The following is a 15724-nucleotide window of genomic DNA, read 5'->3' as shown; positions in this document are numbered from 1 at the left end:
ATCAGTTTTCTGAGGGAGCTGAAGTCTGCTCTTCTAAATTAAGTTTCTGTACTTTACTGATCACTTTCCTTCCTTTTGTCAGGATCCTGAAATCCATCAGCTCATGATCGCTGCAGCCCATGTTGCCACCCACTTCTATTTCTCCTACTAGTTCTTCCCTATTTGTGAGCAGTAGGTCAAGCTGCACATGGCCCCTGGTCAATTTCTTCAGCACTTGTACCAGAAAGTTATCCCCAACATTATCCAATAACTTCCTGGATTGTCTGTGTGCTGCAGTATTGGTTTCCCAACAAATGTCAGGGTGATTAAAGTCTCCCATGAGAACCAGGGCCTGTGATTTGGAAGCTTCTCTTTGCTGTCTTAAGAAATGATCATCTACCTGATCTGGCAGTCAATAGGAGACTCCAATTATAATATCACCTGTGTTGCTTCCGCCCACAAAGCTTCACTCAAAGATTCTCAACTGGGTCTTTTCCCTCTATATACTGAAGCTCTGAGCAATCATACTGCTCTCTTAGACTGAGTCTACACTACAAGATACAGTTGATTATTAACAAATTCTATTTTTAACCTCTTTATTATGAATTCAGATTAAGTGTCTACAAACATTCTTGAAATTTGACCCACCGTTTTTCTGAGTCAAGTTTCCACGTCCCCATTGCAAGTTCAACACTGTGAGCAGCACATTGTGGACACCTATCCCATAGTGCCTTAGCCCCATTTGCTTGTGGGCATTTCATGTTTGAATCCCAGAATGCAAAGCACTGTCCCAGAATTCAGAGCACCCAGTAATCACACAAAAATGAACTGGAGATTGCGCCATTTCCCACACAAGCATGGATTCATGTCATGCAATTTTGCCTTCATTTACAAAGCTCGGTGATGGTTCAGTATCATAATGAGGGTGATGATGATGGCTTGGAAGATCAAATCTCCCACCTGTGGTCCAAGACCTCGCAGCTGCTGGCTGCCTTAGATGCACTGGTGACAGTGGAGCGGTGGTATTGGACTCATGAGAGTAGCACACACTGGTCGGATGACATTGTTTTGGAGTCCTGGGATTACCAGCAGTGGCTGCAGAACTTTCACATGCACAAGTCCACTTTTATGAAGTGCTGGTCCCTGCCCTGAAGCACAGCAACATGAGAATGAAGCTGGCTTTAACAGTTCAGAAGTGAGTGGCATTCACACTGTGGAAGTGTGCAATGCCCAACACTTATCAGTCAGTGCAAGTCAATTCGGGGTGGGCAGATGTACAGTGGGGTCCATGGTGATGCAGGTGGCCCACGCAATCAGTTGGTGTCTCCTCAGGAAGACCGTGACCCTGGGAGATGTACAGGCAATACTGGTTGGTTTCACTGCCCAGGGCTTTCCTCACTGTGGTGGGGCAATAGATGGCATGCACATCCCCATCATGGCCCTCGCCCACCTGGCCTCTGAGCATAGAAGTTGAAAGGAGTACTTCACAATGGTGTTGCATGGGATGGTAGATCAGAAAGACTGTTTCACCAACAGTAACGTTAGATGATCAGGGAGGGTTCACTACGCGCTCATCTTCTGAAATTCTGGGCCGTACAGAAAGGTCCTGGATGGGACTGCTTTCCCAGACTGCAAAACCATGGCTGGTGACATGGAGATGCCTATTGTTATATTGGGTGACCCTGCTTATGCTATGCTCCCTTGCCTTATGAAGCACTACACAGGAGCTGTGGCCCCTAGCAAGGAAAACTTCAATCACAGACTCAGCAAGTGCAGAATGGTGGTTGAATGCGCCTTTGGGCATCTAAAAGCAAGGTTCAGATGCTTATTAACCAATTTGGACCTTTCTGAAACTAATGTCCTCACCATGCTTACAACGTGCACTATTTTGCACAACATATGTGAATCCAGGCGGAAGACTTTCTTGTCAATCTGGAATTCCAAAGCTGAGCCATAGGTAGGGCTTACTTGCAGCCTCCTACACAACCATCCACTAGTAACCACGCTGAGGCAGCAGCAATAAGGGATGCTTTAAAACATAGCTTTATGAATTATCTGTAACGCACATCCTACCCATGTATTTCTCTGACATAATGCCAATAAATCATACCATGTCTTAATGAATGAATGCTTTCACTTGTGGGATAGGGGTAAAGTTGCAGTATGTAGAATGCATGTGGTGGGCAGTTGTGCCTTCCGCCTTCCCCCAACCTACCCGGTTTCATTAGCCACATGTCCACCGTGGACCTGGGCATATCGTATTAAGGATGGGATAGCAACCATGCATTTCACAATGCATCATTTGACATCACTTATCCAGCACATTTCTTTGTGGATATGGTAAGCTGTAAGCCAGGGGTTCTCAAACTTTGTGATTCCGTGACCCCCTAAAATGCTAAAATGTGACCCACCCTCACTGCTCCATGAGTTAAAGCTAATCATTTTATTGGGATTAGGATTGGACAAGAAATAAATATGCCAATAACTTTTGATATTATTGGAAATAGACAAAAATATCAAATTTAGAATCATTGTTTAATTTGAAGGATGAGCTTGTTTATTGTTGCATAATTTTTGAAATCTGGGTTTCCTTGTTGAGATAGCCACTCTCATTTCTCATTCCACATTTGCTTTTGATCAATATTTGGTTTTTATAGCAGCAACTGCAGAAAACCCTGACTTGCACATATAAGATGTTGCAAATGGGATAAGTATGTTGATAGCCTTTTCACTTAATTCTTTGTATTCATTTTGCAGACTGATCCAAAATTCAGAGAGAGACATTGTTGAGAATTTTATTTTTAAAGCAGTGTCAGAAGAGATATCAATGATTTGCTTCTCCTCAGTTGTAGTGAGTGTACCAGCTATTAGTTTAGCATTGAATGACTTGCTTATCTAATCAAATTTTTCAATATCCACATCTGAGAAATAGTCCTTAAACTGAAATTTTAAAGAAGAAAGGTGATTTAACATACAGAATTTCACATCTTCACTCATATGTGTGTTATTCCTTTCAATAAACTGTTTTAAAGTAGGAAACGTCTAAATTTGAATTTTCCATTTTGCTCTGCCACAGTTCAACTTTCCTAATAAACACTGTCAATTTATTACAGAGTTCAAGAATATTATTATTACCACCTTGCAGTGAGGTATTAAGAGTATTCAGCTTATTGAATATTTCACTTAAATATGCTAACTGCTTATTGAAATCACAGTTGATAAATGTGTGCACTATAAGCCTTTCCTCAAGTAAATACTAGTGAAGTTCATTCCTTAGTTTGAAAACACGTGTCAAAACATTTTCCCGAGACAGCCATCTTGACTCAGAGTGAAATACCAAGGAAGTGTGTTCAGAGCCTACCTCTTCGCAAAACCTTGCAAACATTCTTGTCTTTACACTCCTGGTTTTTATATAGTTCACAACATTTATGGCTGCTTGCAGAACATTCTCCAAATCCGGGCTCAAATCTTTCAAAGCAAGAGCTTGCCTATGAATTATACAGTGTGTCCAAACAGCAACAGGACATTTTTGGTGTATTAATGCTTGAAGTCCTATATGACAGCCTGACATAGAGCATACTCCGTCAGTATATATGCCCATGCAGTTCGACAACTGTAAGAGATTTGACTTCATAAAACCATCAATCATATCAAAAAGATCCTCAGCTTTACTCGTCCCTGCAATTCTTTACAGAAGAGTAAATCTTCATTTATTTTACTGTCATCAATGAATTTAATGTATGTTATTAAATGAGTATCTTTAGTGTTATCCGTTGCCTCATCTGTCTGAATGGCAACTGATTTGCTTCTTATTTTTTCAATTAGTTGCTCATTAAGGTCTTCTTCCATATCTGCAATTCAGTGGCAAACAGTATCATTAGACAAAGGGATACTTTAAAGCTGTTTAGCTCTAGACCCCCCAAACATAGTCATAACTATATCAATAGCTGATGGAAGTATTAAATTTTCTCCAATTGTATGGGGCTTTTTGCACTAAGCAATTCGGTGTGCAACTTGATAAGCAGCTAAAAGTGATTTTGAAGGAACATGTATTTAACTAGACTTACATTTTATTGTTTCATTTCATCTCTCTTTGGAATGAAAAAATCTCAAGGTTTGTTAGTTAAGTCTGCATGCCTTGTTTCCAAATGTCATTTTATTTTCCTTGGTTTCATACTTTCCGTGGATAGCGTTTTCTGAGAAATAACGCATTGAGGCTGTTCTATTCCAGTAACAAAAACACTCGTGAAACCAAAAGATATGTAACTTCCATCATACTTTCTTGATTTAGGCCTATTATTATCAGCAATATTGGTAGATTTGTCATCAGCTTTTTGATTGCCACTGAACAAAAACCTTTCCATTTTGTAAGGCAAAACATTTAAAATAACAGGTAAAAGTTTTTATAAATTTATAATAATTGACAAAAGAATGGAACTTCACATACACTACAAGGACTACTGAAGATGTTGTATTAATAAACACTCCACCACATTGGCAGAAGCACCAGAGACACACAAATATTTGCAAAAGAAGCTGAACACAACCGTCTGAGCACATGGCATTGGCATTTAGATTGTCAGTGGAGACATCAGAGACACACAAACATCTGTGAGAGAAGCTGAGCCCAACTATCAGTAATCATGTGATCAGTGTCAATGGATTGCCAGTTGGATGCCAGAGGCACACAAATTTTTGTAAGACAAAAACTGAATCCAGCTGTGACCCCCCTCTAAGTTGCTCACAACCCCCGGGGGGCGGGGGAGCACAGTTTGCAAAATGCAGCTATAAGCAACTGTCCACTTTTCAGGGGAAGAGGATGAATGCAAAGCAGGGGAAGCCACCAGGTGTTCTGGGGGTGTCCTGGGGTGGGGAAAAACAATTTGCAGTTGTTCCTGGAGCAATCCTCCACAACGAGCAAGCCTCATGGAGAGGATGGTTAAAAAATGAAAAGAAACACTGGGTGGAAAGGGACATAGGAGGGGAGACACCCATTGGTGCCCATCAGCCATGTGAGGTGCGGGGTTCCTGAAAAATAAGAAGAAATGCTGGGTGGAAAGGGACATGGGCGGGGAGACGCCCTGCAGAGCCTTCAAACTGTGTTGGGGGGGTTGGGAACGGAGCGCCTGCTGGCTGCTGCATGCAAATGTAAAGGAGCAGAAAGCATGTTAAAAAAATCCAGTGCAAATTCCCAAGCTTCTGTAGGTTGCCAAAGAAGATATTCAACCTCCTAAAACTAACAGATATGGAGAAAGAAGAGCTGCTCATGCTATGTGACCAAAAGCCTGGAAAATTTGCTAAAATGCTGTGTGGCACTATGACACCAGATTGCTATCTGGTTGCCTGGAGTGGCTACCGCGGAAGTTGCAACAAGTCAGGACTGCCCAAGAACCTCATGAAAAAAATACAAGAGTGCCTAGATAAAGCCTTCGAGGAGCTCTCCAAAAAGGAGAAGCGTTCCATCCCAAGAAATATTAACACGGTGTTCTGAGGGACACAGAACCATAGCAAACCTGTATCCATACCCAACCCGAAACCTATACCCACCCACAACCCACTCCTAGCATGCAGAATAAATACTCACCCAAACAGCTTGGTCCAGGGGACTCAGCTACTGCCATGGAGGGGGCTGGTTGCAGGTCTATGGTGAAAAGCCCCTGCCTGTCAGGAACAACTTCCTTGGTCCTGTGCTCATTGCCCCCTTCCTCCTCTCTATGGCTCTCCTCCTCCAAGGCACCCAGCTCCTCTGGGCTCACCCTAAACTCCATACCAGGGCCTCCATAAGTGTCGTAATTAAGACCAGGCTCCGTGGTGTCATTGCTCCCCATAAGCATGTGCAGCTGTTGATAGTAGTGGCAGGCCTGTGGAGCTGCCCCTGACCATTGGTTGGGGTTCCTGAACCTTTTCATAGGCCTGCTGGAGTTCTTTCACCTTCACCTGCCATTGAATAGAGTCCCAGAAGTAACCCCAGGCAGTCATCTCGCGCACATCTAATCATAGCTTCCCGCATTTCTCATGGCCACCCGAAGTCTCTTCACCACCGATTGGTTTCCCCAAATCGCAAGAAGATCCAGAATCTCCTGGTGGGTCTACACTAGGAATCTCTTGCAACCCTGAGAAGTAGTAGGCAGATCACTACCCTGGGTGCTCATGATTGCAGGAGATGGCTTACACTGCAGTTGCTGACGATGCAGTGTGATGCAATGGGAAAAGGAATTTTTTCATAATGAACGTGCTTTATATTTGCAGGGCTGGGCACTGCTGAATTTCAATTCCTATTCTAATTCAAATTCAAATTCAATAAAAAATGCACAGGCTTCCTGTGACCTTATTTCTGTGCACCTGGATGGAAAGCAGCGGAGAAGGAAGCAGCCATACATAGAGGGTCACCGCGCAGCCTTGTGGGATACATACGGGGCACTTCTGTAGGCTAATAAATTCAAATTAAGGACATGGCACTTCCACACCAGCCTTGATTCAATATTTTAAATTCAAAATTGATGCTATACCCCACCCATAGTATCGACATTTTGTTATCGGTATTACGGTGCAATAAATCGAGCCAATAGTATTAACAGTGAAGGCAGTGACATATTCATACTGAGCTGACTCCCTTAAATTCTGTTTTATCTCATAGTGTAGATGCAGCCTTACACACAGCGCCACACCTCCTCCTTTTCTGCCCTGCCTATCCTTCCTGAACAGTTTACACCCTTCCATGACAGTGCTCCAGTTACGCGCATCATCCCACCAAGTCTCTGTTATTCCATAAGCCACAGGCTGTTGGGAAAGTTCTGTGATCCAAATAAAAGAGACTCCAAGATAAGGTGGAATTGTATTTACAGACTCTGGTTGCAAATGTTTTATTTCAGAACCCCCATAGAGGGTACTGAGGGAACCATGACTGCAGTTCCTGGCTTAGACGTCAGCTGGCTCTATAGAGCAGGCATGCACTATGACAGCCTTTGACTTCCTACAGTAACCCTGTGACAGATATTGCAATCCCATACAGTATCTTGGGGGGCCACTGTATTAAAGTTATGAACAGTTTATGTATGATTGTATTCTGTTCCATGGGGAATGGTTACTACAGCTCTTCCAAGAATTACAAATATTCATGGGAGGTGAAGGGGTGGGGTTATCAACTTTCTAATGGCACAAAATGGAACATCCTTTCCTCAATGCTCTGCTCCTCTCCCCATCCCATCTTCAAGGTTCTGCCACCACTCCTTCCATTCCCCTTCCTGCTGTCACTCGCTCTGCCTTGCCTTTTCCTGCTTTCACTGGGCTGGGGCAGAGAGTTGGGATGTGGAAGCAGGTGAGGGTTCTGGGTGCGGTTGCAGGCTCTATCGTGGGGTCAGGGATGAGGGATTTGGAGTAGCAGAGGGAGCTCTGGGATGGGGCCGAGGGTTTCAGAATGTGGCAATGGGCTTCAGGCTGAGGCAAGGGGCTGCGGTTCAGGAGAAGGTGGGGTCTCTGGCTGGGAGTGTGATCTCTGGGGTGGGACCACGAATGAGGGGTTTGAGGTGCAGGAGGAAGCTCAGGGCTGGGACAAATGGTTGGACTGCAGAAAGGAACTCAAGGCTAAGGCAGGGCTGTAGGAGGCAGGGTTAGGATGCAGTTGAGAGCTCTGGGCTAGAGCAGGGGGCTGGGTGCAGGCTGTGGAAGGGAATTAGGGTGTGGGAGTGGATTCTGCCCTGGGGCAGGGCGCTGTCATGCAGGGGGGAGAATTATGGCATGGGCTCCAGCTGCACGGTACTTATCTCAGGCAGCTGTCAGTCAGTGGTGGAATGGGACTAAGGCAAGCTCCCTGTCTACCTTAGCTCTGTGCAGCTCCCCGAAGCAACCAACACATCCAGCTTCTAGGCAGACGGGTTTGAGGCTCTTCGTACTGTTCACGTCCAGAGATGCCACCCCCACAGCTATCCTTGGCCTCAGTCCCAGGCCAATGGGAACTGCAGAGCTGGTACAGGACAGCGGTAATGTACAGAGCTTCCCTGATCACCACTCCACCTAAAGGCCATAGAAGCATGGCTACCACTTCCAGGAGCTACATGAAACCAGGGTAGTCAGGGACCTGTCAGCACTGATACACCACCGACTGGACTTTTAGTTGCCCTTCCAGCAATGCTGACCGGAGCCACCAGGGTCTCTTTTTGACCAGACATTCCAGTTCAAAACCTGATGCCTGATAACCCTAGGGGATGGAGGTGATTAAGATTAGCGACTAAAACTAAATAACTCTAAAGAGGTCCCATTCCCTGGAGTGATTTGGATATACTGATTCAATCTGGGTTTACCAAAGCTAAGAGACACAGAAAGGGCCTTTGGTACAAATGAAAGAGTTTGCAGTGATGCCAGGCCTTCTTTTAATTCAGCAAACAAGGGGTTCCAATCCTGTGGCAAGGTTGGAAAGACTTTAACCAATCAGGGCCTCTTAAACCTACCAACCATGTCTGCTGCAAAATGCTTCAGAGTTAGGGAAAAATAGCCTACTTCCTACTCTTAGGTTCAGTTTTCCCCAACTCCACCTACTGCAAAAAATCTGCCCTGACAACTTGGCTTGATGAAATCTGCAGTTACTGGGACCCTACTGCACAGAACTACCACACCTAATTCCAGAAACTTCTAAGGGCATGTCTACACTACCGGTCAGATTGATGGACAGCGACCGATCCAGCAGGGGTTGATTTATCACTTTTAGACTTGATAAATCAACCACTGAACACTCTTCCATCAACTCTGGTACACCACCAGAGAGAGACATATAGGTGACGTAGATGAGAGAGCGTCTGCCATCAACTCACCTCTGAAGATACTGAGGTAAGTAGATGTAAGTATGTTGATTTCAGCTACATTATTCACGTAGAGGTCTTAAAGGATGTCTCCCTACTGAGCACATGGGTTACACTTGCTTAAAAAGAGCAGTTTGGTAACTTGTAACTAAAAGCAATACATTCTTCATAGTCCTCTGAGAAAGAGAAATGCACAGGTGCAGGACTTGAGACAGACTTACTTGCTAGATGTCAGGCAGGGAGTTGTGCAGCCCTAAAACTCCTGGTCGAAAGGGAGTAGAACAAGGGCAGATGATACCTGATAGCTGTGATAAGTACCCTCTCACTTAGGCATATGTAAGATGCCCATCAGTTCAGTAGTTAGGGCGGTTTCTGCTCAGAAAAGTTGGGGTTTTAGGAGAGCCTGCCACATCAAAATACCCATCTGGATCCTCCTCTTGTCAGAGCCACAGAACGCAGACCATCTGCACTGACTGCACTGACAGTGGTAGAAGGGCAATGTGCATCACTGGCTTCTCTCCCTAGTTGTGTGGATTTAGGGACCTTATGGGCCTTTTATTATTCTCTTTTGCCTCCATACGCAAGACAGAATGAGACCTGGTTTTATTTTCTATTGCAACAATGCTAATGCATGCAGTGCGCAGTCCTTATGCCATACTAAGTTCAATGAGAGATTTGCCTAAATAAGGAAAGGGTCTATCTCACAGGTCATTCTTTTTCTTCTGTTTCCCACTAATCACTTTTCCAACTCTTTCTCTTAGGCACAGTGCAAGGAGAAGGGCAAGACGAGTCAGGCTGAAGCCCCAAGCCCCAGCAGCTGCCTCCTGTGGGGCTGAAGTCGCAAAGCCCTCCTTCCCCGCCACAGTGCAGAAGTCCTGAGCCCTCCTCTTTCCACTAGAATGGTAGGCAGAAGAGGGGAGGGATAGCTCAGTGGCTTGAGCATTGGCCTGCTAAACCTGTGGTTATGAGCTCAATCTTTGAGGGGGCCATTTAGGGATCTGGGGCAAATAGGAAAAAAAGCAGCAGGGGGAAGGGTGCTTGGTTCTGTCAAGAGGGCAGGGGATGGGACTTCATGATGTCCCCTCCAGCTCCATGAGATGTATATCTCCATATACATATATATATATCTAATGGGGGGCGAGGGGGCAATTGTCCTAGGATCTGGCAATTCAAAGAGGCTCCCTGCTGCTACCATTATGACAGTGGCTGGAGCACCAGCCCTTTTACATTGCTGTGGGAGAGCAGCTATGAATGGCTCAAGAAGGGGCAGGGATCACTATGCTCTAGGGAGCACTGAGGGCTAGATGCTGGGGCCCTGCCCACCCCACTTTGCCCAGGGGCCCATGTCAACTTGGCAAGCTACACTCTAACTGTAAATGAAACACTTGCCCTTTGTGACCCACAGTTTGGCCACCCTGGGAGTTAGCCCTCTTGCACATTTAGTTCTAGGAAATGCTCATCTTCTCTGTCATACATTCACTGGAGCTTGGCTGAAGTAAGACAATGTCTACCGCAGGATTTTAACCACTCGCATAACTGCATGAATGCAACCCCCCTAGAGGAAACATTATTTACACCGATGAAGCATAATTTGCCCTGCTGTATATCGTGTCTACACTAGGGGTTTGCACCAGTGTATCCATATTAATGGCTAAACACCCCAGTAGACGTGGCCCAACTTTCTTTGTTCTCCTCTCTGCAAATATGGAAATGGCCCTTTGTTATCTTCAATACTTTCTGTGTCTGTTTAATATACTTCTGTCTCTGACTGAGACACTTAGCAAGTACTCCCAGAGAAGGAGCTATATACGTACTAAACAGTCATCCTGAGAACTAGCCAAGAGTGAAGAAGTAATAAATAATAATAAACTAAAAATACACTTCTACAGCTGCCTTTACAAAATGTCCCAGGGGAACTAGCAGCTCAGACACAAAAGCTGCATCTAACACGCACTCCATTTCATATTTTTATTTAAAACTGAAAACAGATTCATTTTCTCAGACATCAAGAAGTTTATCTCAGCTTTCCTGTGTAAACATTAAAGAGCACAAGCCCCAAGCAACTGAGTTATACTGAAGACCAACCAACCAATAGACTGACTATAGCAGTACCCAATTAGGCACCCCAGCTGCAATAGGACAATGGTCTCCAGACTTTGGGGTGTGCCCCCCGAGAAGCATAGAGTTGCAGAGGGATCTGGGCTAGCTCCCATCAGGGGTGTGGTGGGAGTGTCACACAGCCCCACTCTGCCACCAGCTCTGTTCTGACCCTGGCTCCTGGCCTCAGCTCCGCTCCCAGTCCTACACATCCCCCCAGCTGCTGCCCCCACCTTGGCTTCTGGCTCCTGTCCTGGTCATGGCTACACACTCAGCCTTGGTCCTGGCTGCCAGTCTAGCTGCAGCTCATCTCCTGGCTGGTGCCCCAGCCTCTCCCCCAGCCTCAGGCCTTTTCTGCAACCCAGCCATGGCTCTGCTCCCAACCCTGGCCCCACCCTCAGCTACAGCTCTGGTCTTGGACCCTGATTCCCAGCCGGACTATGACTGCAGATCCAGGCTCCGTCCCTGGCCCAAGCCTTGACTGTGACCTCAAACCCACCTCTCAACTGCAGCTGGGACCAGCAGACCATGGATAGGGGAGGTGAGGTAAAAAGCTCAGGGACCACTTTAAAAGGAGCTCTAGTTGCAGTTATGTCAGCTTCTGTCTCTTAGCACTGGCTAGAAACCCAGGCAGCAGTGGTAAATAGAAAATAATAATCTATCCTAGATATCCTAGATATCTTGCTAAACAGGCAACTCAATCAGGCTGTGACATAAAGATAAAAAGAGACCTTGGTGACAAAAGAAAAATACTTGTAGGGTAAAACTAAATAATAATAATTTAGTGTAATTTACAGGAGTACAGTATATTATCTTCTTCTTAGGTCTGTGTTCCATTCCAACACCAGCATCACCCTTCTGCTCAGCAGCAGCAGGTTCCAGGCCCTTGCAGGTGAGCTTCCCAGGTGAGGACAAATCAGTGATGTGGAGTCTAGCCAAATGTTAAATGTTACATTTTTTTTTTATTTGCACTTACACCAGTCCTGGAGCACAGCTGGCCAAATAGTGTGCAGGAAATCCCTTCCTTCAGGAATGACAGCCCAGTGCCTGGTCCCCAGGGAGCAACTCTGCCTCAAGAACTGACACCAATTGGAGACCAAGGTAGACAGCAAACTCCTCATCTTGCTTCCCCAGCAATTTTTTCCTGGGACCACCTCCTCTACATAGAGCTTTGCATACCCAAAATTACTAACAATCCGGGTGGGTGGAGGGAAAGAGAATTGTTGGGCACCGGGGTAGGGAGGTGGGGGATGGTGTGGGAGCATCCAGCTCCCACCTTCCAGAAGGGGCAAGGGCTCAGGTGGAAGGGGCAGGACTGGGGACAGCCAGGCCTCAGTGCTGCCCAGACCATGTCACATTGTGCTCCTCCCACTGCCAGCCCTCAGAGCTGCCCAGAGAGCACCATGCACGGCTCAGGCAGTGATTTAAAGAACCCAACAGCCATCATAAGCCCTGGGTCCTTTTGAATTACCAGGCCCGGGGGCAGTTCCCTCCTCTGCCTCCTCCCCTCTTTCGGCCGCCCTCCCCCCCACACATTGGCAGGTCTGCTAACAATTAACGGGCATATCTGCCCTCAAGACTGAGCATTTTCTTGTACTCTAAGGAAAACAAATTAGAACACTGTTAAACAGCGACAGCTGCCATCACAATGATAATGTATAATAAATTACCAGAAAGGAAGACATGCCCCAAACAGTCCTGGGATGTATCAGTAACGTTCTATTCTCAACAAGATTTAGCTTTACAGAAATTTGACTTGTACATCTCAGTTAAAACTGTGACATCAGTAAACAAAAAAGATGGAGGTGATATATACATCTATGCCATTGGTATAACAGTGAATGGGATATGTGGGATGAGGCTGTAGTTATTAGTCAGTCTATTTTATTGAAAACTAGTCAGTAAGGCTGTGAAAATTTTCTGTAAGTTTTTATTTGTTTGGTTGTTTGGTTGGTTTTGGTGGGGTGGGAGGAATAGGTTGGTTTTTTTTAAAAAAAAAATGAAATTTTTGCTTAAAAAGTCTGGTTTTCTGCCAGATCAAACTGCAAAACCACTCAGACCAAACATATTTTGTTTCTTGATATTTTTATCAAAATGTTCCCCGGGGGGGAAAAAATCCAAACTTTTCTTCTGTTCAATCTATCACATACTTGAGAGGTGTGAACAGATTTCTGTCTTCATGACTTTGCTCACCAGTGTTTTTGATAAATAAGGTTATCGCAGCCCACGATGGTTGTCAGGGCTCTAGCTCGTGTTCCAATTTTATTTTGGCCATGGAATCCTTTTAAACTTCAAAGAATTTTGCAGAACCCCATTCTCAGGCTTTACTACCCTCAGACCCCAAACCTACCCCTCATCTCCAGGCTTTACCCGCCTCAGACTTCAGCTCTCAAATCTACCCCCCATCTCCAGGCTTTACCCCCACCCCCACCCTGATCCTGCAAACCTGCCCCTCCATCCCCAGGCTTAACCCTTTTCAGCCACAAACCTGCCCCCACCACGATTAACCTGCCTCAGCCCCAAACTGGACCTTGGGACTAACGCATCCATGGCACTAGCCAGGGAACCTACACTGGGCAGCCACATGCATCCAGCAAAAGGAAGGCTGGCGTGGAGGTGTTCCGCTGGTGGGGTTGAGCTGAGCCACACCCACCAGAGGGGTGTGGCCACTCAGGTAGCAGGGTGAGTAAGGGGCTCTCTGCAGCTCCCTGCCCTGTCACCAAATTCAGTTGGTATAATGGCCAGATTCCTCCCGCCACCCTGCCAGCTGTTACGCCAATTAAATTTAGTTCGACTGTTTCAGTGGCAGCAGGGCAGGGAGCTGCAAAGAAGTCAGCTATTGCAATGGAATTTTCTTGTGGACCCCTTATTTTCACTTTGCAGAACCGCAGGATTCCATGGAACACCATTTGGGAAACACTGGTCTAAATGTTAAGAGAAGTTGAGTGGCCCCTGCTTTTTGCCAGTGTGGTATTCTTTATTCCTAAGAGACTGTTTCATACCCCCATGATTTCAGGCTCAGGAGTTTCAGCTAGGTGTCTTTAGTTTCAGAGCAGCTTACCAGTCAATATTTTAGTAATGATACGTTGAATCAGTATTATCTCTCTATGGTCCACTCTTCAGTTTCTTGAGATGCACTAACCAGCTGCAGGGTGCCTGAAAGAAAACATTTTGTTTTACTTCAGCAGCTCTCCAGGCAGACTGTCAATCAATAGAGCTTGCACCAATAAAAGCTGTTACAGATGCTGAATTATCTGTCTGTGTAAGTACCCTAAAGGTGTAATAACACTGCAGTCTGAATGAATCAGCAGTGTATGTAAGATTGACAGACGGATCCTGTACCAGAATGAAAGGTTGAGAAGCCAAAGAAGTGGGCATGGGGCAGCAAATGCAGTTTAAAAAAAGAAAGGTCTTGTGACTGTAGGATGTATGTTACACACTCAAACAGAGAAACCTTAATTTGACTCCTCTTTAAGGATCTACAATCCCAAGACAAAGTAATATATAATTAACAGAGTCAACACAAGACATATGCATGTTTAACATCTAGATGCAGATCACAAAAAACATTCAAAAGCAATGTTGATAAACAAACTTATAAACAACTTGAATGATTTTACCAAGTCACTGCCTCCCTAAACCATCTGACAACATACAGCTGTTTGGGTCACTCAGACATTTAACCCGTCTCCTTCAATCTTCAAAGGAGTCAACTGAATTAATTACTAAACATTATCCGAAAGCATTAGCACTGCCAAGCCAGAAATTAACTATTCATTTTAACACTTAAGAATCTTCACATTTTACCATGAAATTCTAGAAGTACAAATACAGATATTTCTACCTCGAGACACGCAGAGTTCAAGCTTCGGTCTTGAAATAGAATGCAACTCAGGATTCATGTCACGCTTATGCTTCCTGTTCTCTGTGCAATCTCCTGGGTCATGTGTGATAGTAAAGTGATGCAATATATATTTAGCACAGATTCAAGCTGGAACTCCTTCCTGAAGGGGGCACTGAAATTCCAAGGTTGTTTTGTTAAGAAATTTGTTCAGGATTTTTAAAGTTACATTTATTTTTATATCTCTAAAGCTTTGCTCCTCAGAAGAATGAATTAATGATACCACATTCCATTTTACACTCCGTTCTTCCGTAAAGCCTTCCAAGAATAACCACTGCAAGATTCCAAAACACACCTACATGTGATTGCACAGTTTTGACTGTTTCTGAAATAGATTATAATACTTGGGAGCCAGGAAGAGTGCCTCACCACACCAGTATAATGCCACGCCCACTCAGATCAAGCAACAATAGGATATATTTCCTGACGAACAACAGATGAACCAATGTATCTTACTTATACACATCATACCTGCTATACTGATGATTCAAGTGCTCAAATCATAAACCCAGCCCGCAACCCATGAGACTGGCTTAAAATATTGAGATTTAAAATAGTGGTTGTACCTCCAAAAACTGGGACTCTGGTCTGGCAACATCTGTCATCCAGCAGGATCAGAGAATTCCTGAGGCAGGAGCCCAGTGGCAGGAGGGCTGGCATCTGGCAGTCCTGAAGAGACCAGAGCTGGCAGGAGTAGGGTCAGGACAGGTGAAGAAGTGCTGGCCTGGGTCAGTGGTAGGGGGATGATGTCCAGTAAGCCCAGCCAGGGCTGACAGCCCAGCTGCACTGAAGGAGGAGATGGGAGTTGGCCAGGCCAGAATCAGAGACAATAGTGGTGAGCAGCAGTGGGCTGGCCTGTACTAATAATTTGAGGTTGTTCTTTAGTTTGGGTTTTGAGCCCATCTAGAGTGAATTCATCACATTTTCAAGCTTTTCCCTGAAAGTATGAAAC

General features: G+C 45.2%; 1 long non-coding RNA gene across 1 annotated transcript in view; it reads right to left on the bottom strand.

Annotated features, from left to right (window-relative positions):
* The window catches only part of LOC142011276 (uncharacterized), a 28956-nt gene extending 14126 nt beyond the window's left edge, over window positions 1–14830 (bottom strand). Inside the window, exons 1-2 of the long non-coding RNA XR_012645030.1 lie at window positions 14716–14830; window positions 13933–14027 (exon numbers count right to left, since the gene is read on the bottom strand). This is a non-coding gene — a long non-coding RNA (uncharacterized LOC142011276). The remainder of the gene's footprint in view (window positions 1–13932; window positions 14028–14715) is intronic.
* Between the last annotated feature and the right edge of the window lie 894 nt (window positions 14831–15724).

Source organism: Carettochelys insculpta, chromosome 1 (assembly GCF_033958435.1).
Source record: "Carettochelys insculpta isolate YL-2023 chromosome 1, ASM3395843v1, whole genome shotgun sequence".
In the NCBI taxonomy this organism is placed as follows: Eukaryota; Metazoa; Chordata; order Testudines; family Carettochelyidae; genus Carettochelys; species Carettochelys insculpta.
The sequence above is the reverse complement of the archived record's forward strand: the minus strand, read 5'-3'. Positions and strand labels throughout refer to the sequence as shown.